The sequence below is a fragment of the Hylobates moloch genome, unplaced genomic scaffold (assembly GCF_009828535.3).
Source record: "Hylobates moloch isolate HMO894 unplaced genomic scaffold, HMol_V3 SCAFFOLD_11, whole genome shotgun sequence".
Classification (NCBI taxonomy): domain Eukaryota; kingdom Metazoa; phylum Chordata; class Mammalia; order Primates; family Hylobatidae; genus Hylobates; species Hylobates moloch.
The window spans coordinates 17,551,616-17,569,981 of record NW_026652286.1 but is presented as its reverse complement, the minus strand read 5'-3'; the positions used below and the strand labels follow the sequence as shown (position 1 = coordinate 17,569,981).

At 40.2% G+C, this 18,366-nt stretch overlaps 1 long non-coding RNA gene across 1 annotated transcript in view; it reads right to left on the bottom strand.

The window, feature by feature from the left end:
• Positions 1 to 18,366, bottom strand: part of LOC131384534 (uncharacterized) — a 107,387-nt gene that overhangs the window by 31,646 nt on the left and 57,375 nt on the right. Inside the window, exon 2 of the long non-coding RNA XR_009215464.1 lies at positions 7,083 to 7,204. This is a non-coding gene — a long non-coding RNA (uncharacterized LOC131384534). The remainder of the gene's footprint in view (positions 1 to 7,082; positions 7,205 to 18,366) is intronic.

Below are 18,366 nucleotides of genomic sequence, written 5' to 3'. Positions count from 1 at the left end.
GGCAGGTTAGGAATATGAATAAGATATATTCCCTATCTTCAAGTAACTGGGTAAGAAAAGTAGCCAACAGCTTTAAGACAAGGTGCATCATCTTAATCTCCCAAAGGAAATAGTCAAAGGAAAGAGAAAATGAGGCAGCTTGAGCAAGAAGGCTGAGAACTGATGGGAAAAATCATGAGTTTCAAATCTGGAGATGACTAGTGACCTTGGAGAGAGCAGGTATAGTAAAATGTTTGCCATGGAAGTTGGCCACAAAGGGCTACTACCTAACTATATACACCTAAGAACATGCACCTTGTTAGAAATAAGGCTCAAAGTCCTAAGGAAAAACGAACACTTAGATAAAGGATTTTTTGTAAAGCAAATTTACTTGTGTGCAGAAGAGTGTCTCCCATATGGCTGGTTGCTACTAGAGTACTTAGAACAAAGGCAAGTAAAGGAGTTTTTATTTTTAACGTGACTTTTGCCTTTGTGTCTTTTCCCCAGTGGTGAGGTTGGACAGTATAATTTAAACTAGACTTGACTGGCTAAACATTTAATCTTTTTTAGATAAGGTAGACGTGTAATGGGAGAGAGGCGAAAGGAGGAAGGGGTCACCTGCAGCAAACTAGAGAGTCAGTCTATTTTTAAATAAGCAAAGGAATGTGAGCTGCTGTTGATAACGTCACTGTTGCTGTGGTATGCCTGGGCACGTAGTAAAGTCAGAAAGAAGTAAAGGAGAAGAGAAGAAGGGTGGGGCAGTATTGGGAATTAAAGAATAAAAGGTTGAGCAGGCTGTTTGAAGAGACATCTTGCTATATCTCACGTACCTCCACTCAAACCCAGGTTTGCTTATTTATTTATTTATTTATTTATTTATTTAGAGACAGAATCTTGCTCTGTCACCCCGGCTGGAGAGCAGCGGCATGATCACAGCTCACTGCAGCCTCAACCTCTCAGGCTTAAGTGATCCCCCCACTTCAACCTCCCTAGTAGCTGGGACTACAGTCACATGCCACCATGCCCAGCTAATTTTTTTTTTTTTGTATATTTTGTAGAGACAGAGTTTCGCCATGTTGCCCAAGCTAATCTTGAACTCCTAAGCTCATGTGATCTGCCCACTTCAGCCTCCCAAAGTGCTAGGAGCCACTACCCCTGGCATGAGCCACTGTGCCTGGCTCCAACCCAAGTTTAGAATTTATTGTCATTTGGTCAGGAATCACTTAGTTTAGAAAAACCTCATGAACTACAACATTGCAATGTGTTAAATATGCTTGCATACCTTCCTTCTTTTCAACCTCACAGAGAGTAGTTAAATGCTCTATTCTTCCACACACACATATCTTTGTTTCTGCTGCCTTTGAGCAGGAATTGAAGGATGCTCAGCTTGAGCAGTTTTTCCATAAGACATAGGGGTTTCCTGTAGCTGACCACAAAGGGCATTTACTGAGGCCAGTTCCATGTGTTAACCAGGCCAGGCTGAAGGGAAGTCTCATAGCTCCTTAGCTGCAGGTATTCTCTATCTGGACTGACAGCTGGAAGAACATACAGCTCTCATGCTCTGGGATTCAGGGAGCTTCAAGCGCAGCCCTGAGGGAACCAGGGAAGACTGTAAACCCAGTTCTCTCTGCATCTATTCTTTGTCTTTGAGCCTGGCTCCCTGCTGGCCTTACATGTCCTCTCCAAGGGAAGTGACAACAACAGCAGCAACAGACTCTGTTTTCTGTACACTGGACATGGCTTGAATGCCTAATGAATTAATGTTCACCCAACCTCCATTAACTTTTCATTGCCTTCTTGAGATGCCCTATCTATTTCTGTCTAGTCCATTCCTACTCATCCTTTATAGTCCTTCTCAAATTACTCTTTTTTTTTTCTGTCGCCCAGGCTGGAGTGCAGTGGCGCAATCTCGGCTCACTGCAGGCTCCGCCTCCCGGGTTCACGCCATTCTCCTGCCTCAGCCTCTCCGAGTAGCTGGGACCACAGGCGCCCACCACCACGCCCGGCTAATTTTTTGCATTTTTAGTAGAGACGGGGTTTCACTGTGGTCTCGATCTCCTGACCTCGTGATCCGCCCGCCTCGGCCTCCCAAAGTGCTGGGATTACAAGCGTGAGCCACCGCGCCCGGCCTCAAATTACTCTTTCTATTTTGGAAAGATTTTCTAATTATTACAAGCCCACAAACAAACTTTCTCAGGGTACCACATTTCATTACCCAATGTTGTGATTATTTTCCAAATATTTTAGGTATGACCTTTGTCTTGTCATTAAAACCTGAGCTCCCTGAAAACAGTGGGTACAACCATGTACTGAAAGGTTTATATGCCAAGAACTGTACCAAGTTCTCATAACTGCCTTTGTGAGTGAATTATTCTGTTTTATATATGCTGAACCTGAGGTTCTGAGGCTCCCTATTTCACAAAGCAAGAAAATCACAGAGCCAGTACTTAAAGCTAGCTCGCTCTGGTTGCAAAACCTTTGCTCCACCACAGTGCTACACTGCCTTTTGTATTGGAAGTTATAGACCAAGTTGTATGTGCTAATGCTTTGTGTTTCTTATGAGTTAGATATACTACCCCATTTCTGCATGGGTTAGGGTGTGAAAATACTTTCTCAAGCAAAAAAGTGGAGTATCATCTGCTGAGCCCTGAAGGAGATATAGCAGAAAAAGACCCTGTGGAAAATAAAGCCATCTAACATAACAGTCTGATTAATAAGGACAAAGGTTCTATATGGTAATGAACCTAGAGACTAATGAATGATAGGCACTTCTTTGCTCTGTGCTATCTCCTCAGTTTCAAAGAGTATTGAATAGATGTGGCATATTTCAAACACTTCAAAGTTAGTGGTATCAATAAAAATTAGGGACGGCTAAAACATTTCTATTATTTCTAGAACGTAAGCTATCTTCACATGCAATTTCTTATTTTTATGCTATTTTATTATCTATTATATATGACAAGTACCATTCAGCAAAGGAGATGGCATGTAGTCTTTGCCCTTAGAGAGGACATTGGGTAATGGCAGAGATATTTTAGGAAACATTTGCAATGGAGTATGATGAGTATGTCAAACATGTAATAAAATACTGTCATAAAATGAAGAAAAAAGGAATCACCTCTCTTTAAATGAGCCAAAGGAGGCTTTTGGTGGTGTTCCATAAGTTGAGCTTTAAAGAATTAAAGGGCTACCAGAATTTTCCAAGAATATTCAAAACAGAAGAAACTAAACAGGAAAGTCACTAGGACATAGAAAATCAGGGCCTTCCTAGAGACGTCTAAGTGGTCCCTTTCCTGTTGAATAAATATAAAAGGCCTGACATACAATAGTGGGGAATGAGGCAGAGACATAGGTTAGGTCAAGCTGTCTACCACAAAGCTCCTAGGAAATATTTCTTAACCTGACTTGGAAAAAGCCACTGAAGAACTTAAAAAAAAAAAAATGTGTGTTTGTTACTATAGCAAACTTTCAAGAGAGGATATAAATTGAAAAAGCTTAGGTAGAAACACAGATTGTTCAATTAGATGTACTTAGGAAAAACGCAAGTTCAGCAGTTTTTGGAACACAGGAATATGTGCACATTTAGGTGGGATAACATGAAGAATTGCAAGAGCTGAAGATGCCACAGCCTTGGGATACAAACACTGACTCTACGGGGTCAGGGAAGGCAGCTGAGCTTTGACTTTGCTGTTACTAGCTACAGCTACAACGAAACAGCTGAACGCTGTTCATCATACGTTCTTGCATTAATTTTCGAGTATTTAGCCATGTGCCAGACCTTGTTTTAGATTCTGGGAATACAATAGTGATCAGAAAAATTTCCCTGCCTCATGCATGGAACACTGTATCTAGTGGGAAGAAAAAAAATAATACATATATAAGCAAGAATATAAGAATATAAGTACCATGGAGCAAAATCAAAAGAAATAATGGAGTGCAGTGAAGAAAAATAAGTGCCATGGAGAAAAATAAAACGTGGAAGGGGACTAGGAGTGGAAGTGAGTTAAATACAATTTACATAACATGTTCAGGAAAGCCTTCTCCGATAAGATGGTGTTTGCATGGAGACCTACAGGAAGTAAAATAATGAGGTCAGGCACGGTGGCTAACGCCTGTAATTCCAACACTTCCTTCAATACATGCAGGCAAGATTGCTTGAGCCCAGGAGTTCAATACCAACCTGGGCAATATAGCAAGACTTCATCTCTACAGAAAATTTTAAAAAATAGCCAAGAGTGGTGGTGCATGCCTGCAGTCCCAGCTACTTGGGAAGCTGAAGTGAGCAGATAATTTCAGCCTGGGAGGTGGAGGCTGCAGTGAGCTGTGATTGCACCATGGCACTCGAGCCTGAGTGATGGAGCAAGACTCTGTCTCAAAAAAAAAAAAAAAAGAATGAGCTGTGAAGCTATATGGAGAAAGAACATCATGTTTAGTGTGCCTGAGAATCAGTTAGGAGGTCTATGTGGCCCAGAAGGATGGGTGAAGAGGATGAGTGGTAAAGATAAGATCAAGAGGTGTTAAAACTAATGCAGATAGGACCTCAGAGGACAAGTGACCATACAGCCTGGTTTACCTGCCTCAGAACCTTCCCACTTACTGGGTTCTCCACCTGCAGAGTTCATACCCCTATCTTTGCATGGTAGCTCTGTCCATTTTCACACTGGTATAAAGAAGTACCCAAGATTGGGTAATTTATAAAGGAAAGAGGTTTAATTGGCTCACAGTTCCACATGGCTGGGGAGGCCTCAGGAAACTTACAATCATGGCTGAAGGTGAAGGGAAAGCAAGCACCTTTGTGCTGCTGACCTTAGTTGGCAGGAAAGAGAAGCACAAAGAAGGAACTTCCAAACACTAATTAATATGACAGATCTCGTGCAAACTCACTTACTATTACAAGAATAGCATTGGGGAAACCATCTCCATGATCCAATCACCTCCCTCCCTCAACACATGGGAATTACAAGTCCCTCCCTCAACACATGGGGACTACAGTTCAAGATAAGATTTAGGTGGGCACACAGAGCAAAACCATATCAAGCTCCTTCTTATCACTGAGGTATCAACTCAAGTGTCATCTGCTTAGGTGCCTCTCCTGACTGCTAAATCTAAAGTGCACCCTCCCCTACCATAGCTCTCTGCCATATTATTCAGTTTTATTTATAAAAATAAGAGATACCATGATAAGAGGTACCTGAAATAAACCAAAATGTTTCTTGTCTGTCTCCCCTAACTACAGTGTAAATGCCAGTAACTAGTGATCTTATTTGTCTTGCTTTCAGCTGTATGCCAGCACCTAGATTAGTGCTCGGCACAGAAATGATACTCAATACATATTTGGTGAATAAAAGTATGGGTTGCATTTCTTCCAGCCTTTGTCCATCATCCTCAGAATAGGGCATCCTCACCTCACTCCTGCATTCCTTTAATATCTGCTTTAGCTGGCTTCCCTAACTCCAGTGCCTTGTTCTTCTGAGGAGTTTGATCACCACTTTTACCACATCACAATTCAGCAATTCTGTATCAGCCTATAATAACACCCTATTTCCAATCACAACAATTTTTTAGAAGGTTTGGCATATCCCGACTTACTGTTCTTGTCCAACTCTATTTCTTCCTATTCCTACACAGACCCTTTCCTCTATGTAGGTCAGCATCTTTAGTCTCCTCCAAACTGCCACACTCATTACCTTCTCTACACTTAAGTGTCTATGGTGCTGTTTCCCAAGACTCTTCTCCACTTGCTCAAATTGTACCCATCCTTCAAAGCCCAGCTCATGCCATCTCTTCTTTTGGGCTACTCCAAGCACTGCTGATGTCCCTTTACTCTGTACCACATAACTTAGCACAAGGATTGGAGCTCAGTTTTATAACATTTGTTAGTGTTTGTTTGGAATGTGGTATTGAGAAAGATTCTAAGTCTCAGAGGGGAAATGAATGTCATGATTGATTAGCAATGTCTGCCAGTAGGCCTACAGGGACAGAGAAAGACTTACTTAGCTATTACTAATGGGTTTCTGGGCATCAGTCCATATAATCTCTTGTGAGTATGGCAAATATATTACATTATTCCCATCACCCACTCTTTTCTTAGTACAGAGACATGGAATAACTTGAATCCTGAAGTTAGGAAAAGTTCTGAATAACTCCTCCAACCCCCTCCTAACTTCAAGTCAGAGCACAACTGCATTGTCTTACCTGGCTTTATTTATGCACTTTTCAACTCCCTTCTCTCTGACAAAGGGAGAAATAGTTCTAGGTACCAGTTGTTGATTGCTCACTTTTTTTTACTCCCAAGCCTGCACTGCAAAAATATCCATTCCAGCTCTACTAGCAATTGCATTTGCCCCTTTCATACTCCAATACAGACATTCATTTTTGTCTAGTCGTTACCAAAATTGTCATCTAAATGGTAAATTTCCTGAGACTGAAGTATGTCTCTGCATCCCACCCCAACTACAACACTTGGTACCCAGGATGCAACTGAGATCAATGTAGTTGCTTACTATGGTGTATTTGTTCTACATTTGTAAATTTTCTCATGGGAAGGAAGGTCTGAATTTCCACCTTCATAATTAATAAATTCCGAATCTTGCTCTGTAGCCCAGGCTGGAGTGCAGTGGCATGATCTCGGCTCACTGCAAGCTCTGCCTCCCGGATTCATGCCATTCTCCTGCCTCAGCCTCCCGAGTAGCTGGGACTACAGGTGCCCACCACCACACCTGGCTAATTTTTTTGTATTTTTTTTTAGTAGAGATGGGGTTTCACCGTGTTAGCCAGAATGGTCTCGATCTCCCGACCTCGTGATCCACCTGCCTCGGCCTCCCAAAGTGCTGGGATTACAGACTTGAGCCACCGCACCTGGCCCAGATTTCTAACAGCAACAATCACTTTAGTCTGAAGATTTTGTTAGAGATAAAAGCCAGAAAAATAAATAATTGTCAAAGCAAGAAAATATCAGGAAAGTTCCATATACCATTAGTTGACAATTCAGTTACACCTGAGGCTCTTTATCAACCTGATTTTCTTTTTCTTTTTAATCTGAAAAAAATGCAATATCCCAGTTTAACTTCATAACCTGGCTTTGATCCTGGACACTCACTTACCTCCCTCGATTCCAGCTCCCTCAGCTGTCAATGCAGCGAGTAGGGAGAGAGATACATTTACTGTTTCTTCCAGCTTTAAAGTTCATGATCCATCATCTAAATTGATATTTTAAGTATTGAATCTGCAAAATGAAATTATTTCAATTAATATTTAATACAGAAAGTATTTTGTGATGAAGGGCCTAGCTTGGATATTAAACATTTGGAGGAAGCATTTGGCTATTTTAGAGCCTGTAGTTTAATCAGCCTACCTACCTACACTTTTGGAAAACAGTCTATAACTACAGAATTGGGGAGATTGAATTTGATCACAATTCCAACTGCCACTTATAGTCTTTGCCATAGCAAAGTGGCTTTTTACAATTTCACTGTCTTCTCATTCCAAATGCAGTTTCAAAACCAGCAATGTCAGAGCTGCCACTGCAGTTGGAGATTTTGTTTATCAAATGAGCGAAACTTAAGTGTCCCCTCAGTCCCTCGTTTCTTCATTTGCTCATTTAATTATTCTTACTTTCTGTCTCTGCCTTCTTCAAGTGCTTGTGATCAAAAAAGCCTGTATGGTTGCCCCTGTTCTCTACCCAAATATTTCTCTATGTAATACCCTTTCCTGGGCACTCAGGGCTCCTGACCTCTTCCTATTGTAACAGGATGGCTTCCTTAATTGAAAGAAACCTGGGATTCTCCAGCTTTCTCTTTTGAAAGATAAGCCAATCGTATTACATTTTCATGTATGCATCATATCTTTGTCCTCTTGCAGTTTCCTCTGCCTGAAACAACACGTCTCCAACTGTTGGCATAGCTAAATTCTTATCTCTCACATTGCAACCCACATATTCCGATCTCCACGAGGCCTTTGCTGATCCCCACCTCTCCAACAACTGCCATACTCTATTATCTTCTTACATATTTCCAAAGTAACTTTAACAATTACATCATGCTTGAAATCAGCTTTTCAATATCTGTAATAAATCCTAGACTATAACTGTACAAGATCGGGGACGATGTATATCTTATTTATCAGCTCATCATGATCCAGAGAATCTAGAACTATGCCTGCTGCCAAGGGGTCCTCAGTAAATATAATATAAATGAATAAACGGAAGGTAGAAACGAGAGATAGAGAGGGGAAGAGATAGAGAATGGGCGGGTCTGATACCGTCTTAAGGTGTTACCTTCCCCTTGAGTTCTCTGGCTTTGATCACTCTTGCTATCACCAGCCACCATGATACTCCTAGCAATGGAAGGCAGGATGGTTTTGTGTGGAAAGACCACGGTTTAAATCCAAGTTCTTCCATTTACTAACTCTAGGATTTGAGCAAGTCACCTAGCCTGGCTAAACCTGATTCTTTATTTAGAATATACTTTGCAGGGTTGCTGTGAGGATAAAATGAGATCATGTCTAAAAAAGTACATGATGGTTGCTCAATAAATATTAATTACTTTCCATCTCCATTCTCCCCCACCTCCCACCCTAAGTGTGCCACTGTTCCTTTAACGCTTTGGCTCAAGTGTGGACAAAAACATCTTCTCTTGCAACCACATCTGACACAGACTGGCACTTTACTAATTGCTAAGAGAAAAACAAAATGTAATTAAATATAGAGAGCAGTGGCAGTATAAAAGCAGTATGGCTTCCTCCTGATAGAGTTCAGCTTCCAATATAGCTACTATTTTTTCAGATTCAAAGGCCCTGCTTCATTCTAAATGAGATCTTAAAGGGAAAGAGATCCTATGGGGCAAACTATTTTCTTTCATTCACCTCTTCATTTATTCAGTAACTATTGTTTGCGTCCTAATTACCAGGGAATTAGTGCAGACCCCTAGTTTGTATAACACGTACATCTTAGACAGAAGGGAAAAAAACATCAGTCCAGAGACTGAAAAAAAACATGCAGGAAAATGAGGGTAAAATTGTGTTCCTCACGGTAGGAAGGTAACGTTACCAGATCTTAGGGAGGCAAAAAAAGCAAGAAACTCAGCTAAATTTGAAAAATAGCTCTAATTGCTATATTTTTCTATAAAAGCTGAAATAAGGACATTTAAATATCCTGACAAAATCATTGTAAGATACAAGTCAAAATCATTACATACAGGACGTGTCCTGTATACACTGAATACCTGGTTAACCTACCCCAAGAGGTAGAGCCCACAATTAAATGCTAAGTTGTACCCTTAACATGAGGTTTGAGAAGAGCCTTTGATCAAGGGAGGAGACTTCAACCATTGCCAGACATACCACATGCAGAGGGTGCCAAGGCTAGACTAGACAGAGGAGGACTGGGGAGAGCTGAGGATGGTAGGGAAGGGTGGTCCCAGGAGCTGGCAGGACCAAAACAGATTATAAGCCAGATGCAAAGAGAAGAAGAAACCCGCAAGACCAAGAAGGGGGTCAGAGAGCAGCTACCTGTGCAAAACCCGCAAGACCAAGAAGGGAGTCAGGGAGCAGTTACCTGTGCAAAAAGGTGCTATTCAAACTACTTTGCAGCTGGTAAGCAGACACCAAGCAACCAGAATGGATACAGTCCTAGAGGCCCTTTGCCATGCCAAGGAATAATTCTTAAGTTGCTGGACCTTGAAAAGGTTGAGGAGATCCTGGAGAGGGTCTGTGGTGGCCAGGGTGCACATGCATGGGGTCGTTTAAGGAGCTAAGGGCAGAAATATAATATTTTCCCCTGGAAAATACGTATTTCAGTATTTTTAAAACAAGCATAGCAATTTTATTGTGTACCAGAAAACACGAGTCCTGCCCCAGTCAGTTCTCAGAAGGGACAATCTACCCTCAAGGCTCAGAAACAGGCTCTGGCACTTATTCTGAGCCCTGCTGATTGTAGCCTGGAGTTTCTAACTGTTAAACATTTGTGGAGGGTACTTGAGCTGACTTTCTAAAGGGCATCTGATATCTTCTGCAGTTAGAGGAGAGGCTGGGATAGAAGCCAGAAAAATATACATTAAGCCTTTCTCACTTATCTCACATCTACCTTTCCATTTGGCAAGGATAAAATCAACGTCTCCTCTCTTGGACTAAAAACTCCAAGAGGAAAGATACTGAGGCAAGTAAACATAACTAAAATATCAGGTATAATATCGAAAACAGTATCACACAGGAAGAGTTTAAGTAATATTGGTGGTCATCTGTTTATTCAACATGCATTTGTTTTTAACATTCACCCTGTGACAGGCATTGTGCGTTGCCATGGGATAATAATTTAAAAAATATAATGCTAGGTCTCACTTAGTGAATGCTTCATTTGTACAATTCTATGCTGTGTACTTTATACACATGTCCTCCATTAATCTTTAAAACTTCTCTGCAAGGGGGTATCATTATGTCCATTTTACAGATGAGCTAGCTGAAATTCAGATAGTTTAAGTAACTGCCACAAAATGCACTGCTGGTAAGTGACACAGTCAGGACTTGAACCCAGGTGTGTCTCACTACAAAAAAAAAAAATCTGTCTTAAAAGAACCTACCTTATAACAAAGGAGAAAAACTCATAAAGAAACAATAATAGTTTAGAGGGATGAGGGTTCTGATGGAGGGAAGTGCAGTGTACACAGGAGCCAAAAAGTGAGCATCTGGTCCAGTCTGGGGGTATCAAGAACAGCTTCTCAATACACCACCAGAGAAGGTGACATTTGATCCAGTCCTTAGTCCCAGATGATTCTCAAATCATTCCAAAATAAACGGCAGCAACTATACACACTGACTAATTTCTTTAGATATACCAGGGGCAAAGCACTTAAGAAATGATTACATCATTGGAGAATTTCAACAAATTGACAACAAGACAGGGTAATAGGAAACATTTAAATCTCGATGAACAACTTAAAAGTGTAATGGGGCACATGGTGAGTCTCCCAATTATTATCATATATCCTGTCAGGGTGATTGATGCTAGGGAACATAATTCTGCTGAAATACTATCTGTCTTGTCAAAAAGATAAGTTGTAGCTGCCATCGGGTAGCTGTGTGATGCCTGGCATCCCAAAGAAAAGAGAGTAGATGCTAATTTGTAGGAATGGTAAGAATGGCATAAGCTTCTGAGAAATAAATAGTTACTAAATGAAGGACTCACCTTAGAACACTGCTTTGGGGTTCTGAGTGTTTATCCATCCACCAGAAGATAACCCTAAAAATAGATGGTGGTAGTGATCAACTGTTTTCAGTAACTGCCTGGTGAAAGGACAGCAGAGCAGAGAAGTATGAGCACCAGGTAAAGTCTCAAAGACTGAACTTCTCATTCCAGATCTCCTACTAGATGGCACTGTGATCTTGGGAAATTGCCTTAACCTTCTGGATCTGTTCCTCCTCTCTAAAAAGAATCCAGTACCAGGGCTTCATTATCTGTAATATTCTTTCTATCTCTAAACTATAAGCTATTCAAGAGGCAAAATTCAGGATTAGTATTAGAAGAATCATTTACCTAAGAAAGAAACTAGGAAAACCCTTGGTTCTTTACCTTGAGATGGTCCATTTAGAGTAATAATTCCCTTTAGAAGACTATGTTTCATGACAAAGAATTGATTTTTTACCCTTTTCTCACAAACCAGAAAAGATCAATCAAGGCAAATGGCATCTTCTATGACTTTCCACCCGATTCCACATCCTTCAATACTAAATGAAATTATGTAAATAATTTCACCACAGAACCTGTCTCTTAGTGGCTGCTCAATAAATATTACTTATTCCTGCTTTCTCTAAGAGTGTTTGGTATCTAATATTCACTGCATTGTTGAACTGTACATTTGAAGTAGATATTCTTTAGTCTCTGGTTAAAATTATAACTAGAGATACAGGGAATTTGTTCCTTACCAGAGATCTCCACTCAGCTAAAGAGATCTACTTTGCCAGTGACTCAGGTTGGCCAACATTGGCCTCCTACAAGACCCTCCAAAATTTCACTCCACATCTCTTTCTGAGTTCCAAAAATTTTGAGAAATAGAACCAAGAGTAAATCAGAAGTAACCCCACATATCCCCGTTATTACTAATTAAAGCTATGTTAAAGGACACAGACTATGGTATGATAAGCCATCTTGGCCTGCAAGCTTCTTGCAAAAATTAGGTGAATACCTACTGAGAGGGAGACTGGTGTTCACCTATGAAGGAGGAAGAACAGTGGAAGAATGTTCTCTGTAGTAAAAGAAAGAAGGGCAGAGCAAAGCCAAGTAGACCCAGTGATTCCTTCCAAGTTTAAATCAGTCAAAATACTCCATCACTCCAAGGAGAAAGTAGTAAAGATTTTGAGAGGCTAGTACTACTGCCCTGCATAAGTCCATTTTCACACTGCTATAAAGAATTATCTGAGACTGGGTAATTTATAAAGAAAAGAGGTTTAATTGACTCACATTCCACAGGCTATACAGGAAGCATGGTTGGGGAGGCCTCAGAAAACTTACAATCATGGCAGAAGATGAAGGGGAAGCAGGCACATCTTACAAGGCCGGAAAAGGAGGAAGAGAGAGAGAGAAGCGCTACACACTTCTAAACAACCAGATCTCGTGGGAACTCACTCACTATCATGAGAAGAGCAAGAAGAAATCCGCCCTCGTGATCCAATCACTTCCCACTAGGCCCCTCCTCCAACATCAGGGATTACAATTTGACATGAGATTTGGGTGGGGACACAAATCCAAACCATATCATGTACCTAGGGAAAAAAAAATCCCTCAATATGGATCCCAGGAGAAGGAAAAATGCATTCCCCTCATTTATAAAAGATGTTCCCTCTAGAAAGTCATGAAAAAAAGAAATGAACAAACAAATTAAAAACCAGTTTTGCAGTTACACTAGGGAGAAGGGGTCCAGGCAATAGAAACCATATCATGATCCTATGGAAGCAGTGATGATTATAAGACCTTCCTTTTAAACTCTTTGAATTTCTAAATGTATGCCCTTCATATCCAAAGGGAAGGGAGTCTCAAATGAAAGCCTTGGCCATTTTGAATGGCAGAGCTGGGGCTAATTTGCTGTGGCTAGTGAAATGGAGGGAGTTGTATTAAGGGAAACAAGGTCCTCTGGGATGATCACTGAGCCGAAAAAATTACTTGACCAAACACAACAAGGGTTGCAGCTCCACAGCCCAGAAGGAGGCCAGCTCCTAATCACAATAATTCTCTGGAGAAGTGCTTCCAACAGGATATCTGGGTTGTTAGTTGATTAGGTTTCAGTTAAATCAATAAAGCCTTTAGGGTTAACTATCTGTGAGACATTCCTCTACAATTATAATGCATGGAAAAGTGTTTATTATCAACTTTTCCTTTCTTTGGCTTAATTATTTAAGCACTTGTGATTCAGCAGTTATCTTCCTGCCTCCCCCAGAAACCAATCTGAGAAAAACATTTCACAGAGGTCAGACCTGTTTCCAATGGGCAAATGAAACAAATGAAAAATGGATTTATTTCTCAATTATATTCAGGAGGAGCACAATATAGGCAATCAATCAATGAGCATTTAGCTTAGAGCAGTGAGAGTCACCATGTATTGAGTGCTTATCATGTGTCAAATTCCAGCTAAGTGCTTTGTGAACATTATCTCATTTAATCTTTACAACTTCCTTGCAAGGTAAACATTATTATCTCCATTTTAATTTTTTGTGTGTGTGCAAACACTATGGTGACTTAATCTCCACTTTCAAATGTGAAAATATGTCAAGCCAGTAAAGAAAGAGAAAGGATTCAAATTCAGGTCTATTGGTGTTATAGGTTGACTTTTGCCCCCCCAAAATTCCTGTATTAAAGTCCTAACCTATAGTACCTCAGAACATCACCATATTCAGTAACAGGGTTGTTGTAGATGAAATTAGTAAAGTTAAGATGAGGTCATACTGGAATAGGGTGGGTTTCTAATCCAATATGACTGGTATTCTTGTAAAATGGAAACATTTGGACACAGACATGCACGCAGAGAGAATGCTATGTGAAGCCAAAGGCAGAGATCAAAGTGATGCTTCTCCAAACCAAGAAATGTCAAAAATGCCAGCAAACCACCAGAAGCTAGAAGAGAGGCATGGAATAGGTTCTTCCTCACAGTCCTCAGGAGAAACCAGCTCTGCTGACACCTTGATTTTGAACTTCTAGGCTCTAGAACTGTGAAATACTAAATGTCTGTTGTTTAAGCCACCCAGTTTGCGGTACTCTGTTATCACAGCCCTAACAAACATATAGAGTTAGATTCCAAAATCTATCCTTTTCCAATTGGTCACGTGGCCTACTGGGCACTACCGAGACCATGCACCCAGTTGGACATCCTAGTACCGACCTTTATTGGATTTGGACTGACATTATGGAGATGCTTCGAACAGTATGTCTACAGGCTATGGCTTCCCTGAAATTTCACCTTCCCCTGGCTTGAGCCCTTCCTTACCTGTCTTGTGTGTCTGAGAAACTCATATTGTTTCCAGCCTTTGGGTTAGCAGGCCACATGTTATTCATTCATTCACTTAAAAAATATACTGGCCAGGCGCGGTGGCTCAAGCCTGTAATCCTAGCACTTTGGGAGGCCGAGGCAGGCAGATCACGAGGTCAGGAGATCGAGACCATCCTGACTAACATGGTGAAACCCTGTCTCCACTAAAAATACAAAAACTTATCTGGGCATGGTGGCGGGCACCTGTAGTCCCAGCTACTCGGGAGGCTGAGGCAGGAGAATGGCATGAACTCAGGAGGCGGAGCTTGCAGTGAGCTGAAATCCTGCTACTGCACTCCAGCCTGGGCTACAGAGCAAGACTCCATCTCAAACAAAACAAAACAAATATAAATATACATATATATATATACACACACACACACACACACACACACACAATAAGAACCTTCCCTATTTCTACTAGCCTCTCACAGAGCTCACAGCCTAACAGAGGAGGATGATGTGGAGAAAACTATTACACCTAGAATTACAACAGGTATATTTTAGAGGCTTGTTTTAGGATTCTTCCAAAATCAAGATTGATCTTTTCTGTTGTAATCCTTACTGTGATTCTTTTAAAAATAAATAATAAGATAGATATTTCAGATTACCAAGAGACAGAGGTCAAAGGATTATTGAATTGTTTTCTTTACCTTGTATTAGAGGGAATGATAAGCAATATTTGACAATTATCTATACGGCTTTTGCAGAACTTTGCTGGTGAGATTTTGTCTCCTTTCAAATGTCCAAGCAGTTTTTAACTTGTTTTTCAGGAGTACAAATTCTCTGAACTAGTCTTGTACTTCTACCATAAACAACTAGAAAACAAGACAATGTTTTTTTTAAAAAAATAACTATTTTTAGATATTGAATAATAGACAGTACATAAGTATGACCTATGAGAGAAGGGAAAGAAGCAAAGCGAGACTCATAATTACCCGTTTTTTAACTGGAAGAATTTTCCAGACCAGGGAAGGGGAAACCAAGCAGAGCTAGGCACCCTCCCTGGATTAAGGAGACAGAAATCAGTCTAGGAAAGCTGAGGCAGCTGAAATTTGTGGACCAGAGTACCACAGAGAAGGAAGCTACACAAAAAACAAGCTCCAGAAACCTGCACAGAGGTCCCCTGGCTACTTCAACTGAAAAAGCAATATGTAAGCACAGGGCAAGATTGTACAAGGCCAGGCAAAGGACTATTGGGAGCTGTAAACTGAAAAATTCTCATTGCTCATCCAGGGCTATGAGACAGTTCACTTCCAGCTAGCCAAAATGGAGAGACATGTTGACTCGTTGACTTCGAGCATTCAAAAGAGAATCCAGAAGGGTCACATCTTAACAGTAGAAACCAACTACACTAAAGGCTACTCTATACTGGCTTCATAGCTTAAAAATGAACTTCAGAATTAAGCTTATACAAATAACTTAATAGCCTTCCAAAAGGAGCCCAATATTCTTTAGAGGGAGACAATAACTAGACCCTCAAAATTGTGAAACTCACAGTGTATACCATCCAAACAAAAATTATTAAACATACCAAGAGGCATAAAATATGATCTATAAATAGAAGAAATGAAGAGAGGATAAAGGCAGCAGTTGAAGACTTTAAAAGTTATAAATATCAAAAAATTAAGGCAAAAAATAAACATAAGGAAATAAATGTGCTATATAAAAAAGAAACACATGGAACTTTTAGAACTGCAAAATACACTTCTAAAATGACAATTTTATTGGATGGGCTTATGATCAGATTAGATGTTGCATAAAAAGGTATCAGTAAATTTGAAACATAGCAATAGCAGAAAGCCAAACTATAGGGCAAAGAAGAAAAAAATTTTTTTAAAGCCATGGACTCAGTGACCTAGGGAACAATAGGAAGCTATCTATGACACACAAATTGCATCCATCTCTGAAGGGAGAAGGAGGAAGGAGTGTGGAAAAATGGGCAGAAAAAAAGTTTTGGGTAATAATACCTGAAATTTTTTCAAATTTGATAAAAACTATAAACCTATATATTAAAGAAACTCACTGACACCCATGAAGGATATACACCAAGAAAACCACACCAAGATATGCCATAAATTAGCATAAGTTCAGCAAAGCCTACTGCAAATTAGTGATAAAGGCATAATCTTAAAAGCAGTCAGAGGAAAAAAGACACATTACATTGAGGAGAAAATATATAAGACTATAGTTTTCTCATCAGAACAATGAAAACAAAGAAGATAAAGTGCTGAAATAAAACAACCAACGAACAAATAATAAACTTGCTAACCTAAAATTCTATAACCAGCAAAAGAATCCTTCAAAAATTGAGTTAGGACTTTTTTTCAAAAAATTCTACTTTTGTTTTAGATTCAGAGGGTACAGGTATGGGTTTGTTATGTGGGTATACTGCATGATGCCGAGTTTAGGGGTATATGGTATTATGATTATACACTGGTTTTCGTCCATGGTTCCCAGCTCGTAACTGTCATAGCCCTTTTTACAATCTTTTATTATAAGTTTGGGTATGTTAAGTCTCAGGAGCAGGCCTCTGATCTGCCCTCCCTTCACCTGCCCCAAAGCAGGACTCTAATGTTCCTCTGCCTTTCTGATTGTGGATCTTAAGACCTTCTCATGAGAAGGTCCCACCCTACACCCTGAGGAAAGAACTACTTCCATAAAAACCCAAGAGGACAGGGTTCAGTGAGATTCTGGATAGCTGAACACATGGATGTTCCTGGAGGGTGGCACACCTAGGGAGGACATGGAAGCTCCACGCCGCTTCTTCCATGCCTCAACTTATGCGTCTCTTTATTTGTACCCTTTGCAATATCCTTTAGGATAAACAGGTAAATGTCAGTGTTTCCTTGAGTTCTGTGAGCTGCTCCAGCAAATTAATTGAACCCAAAGATGGAGCACCCCAACTTGAAGCCAGTCAGGTAGAAGTTCTAGAGACTTGTGACAGGGGTGGTGGGACAGGGGGGATAGTCTTAGGGACTGAGCTCTCCACCTATGGGATCTGACACCATCTCTGGGTAGATAGTGTCAGAACTGAATTACAGGACACCCAGCTGGTGCCTGCTGTTTGGTGTGTGGGGAAAAATCCCGACACATATGGTCATAGAAGTCTTCTATGTTGGTGATTCTTATGGTATGGGAGTACAGGAAGAAGACGGGTAGAGAGTTTTTCTCTAAACAGGGTACAATTGATCCCATTACCCAGGGAGTGAGCATAGTACAAAGGTAGTTTTTCAACCTTTGCCTCCCTTCCTTTCTCCTCCATCTATTTGTCCCCAGTGTCTACTGTTCCCAACTTTATGGAGTTAGGTTATTTTTAATAAAGTTAAGCTTGAGAGAATGTATTGTTAGAAAATGTGCATGTCAAAGAATTTGAAAGGATGTTTATTAGGAATACAATATTATCATTATTTTATATCAGTAGGGAAATGATATAATGTGTTAAAAAATGTAAATATATGGGCAAATAGAAATGATTTTTCTTCATTTTTTATTTTAAAAATATATAATTGACTATTTAGAACAAAGATAATGTAATGAGGGATTAGGACAATGTAGATGTAAAATAAATGACAATAACACAAAGATAGGGATGGAGAAAAATGGAAGTATACTGTTATAACAGTGGTCCCCAACAATTTTAGTACCAGGGACTGGTTTTATGGAAGACAATTTTTCCACAGACCGGGTAGTGGGGTGGGGGTGAGGGGCAGGATGGTTTGGGGATGATTCAAGTACATTTATTGTGCACTTTATTTCTATTATTATTACATTGTAATGTATAATGAAATAACAAATCATCATAATATAGAATCAGTGGGAGCCCTATGCTTCTTTTCCTACAACTAGGCAGTCCCATGTGAGGATAATGGGAGAC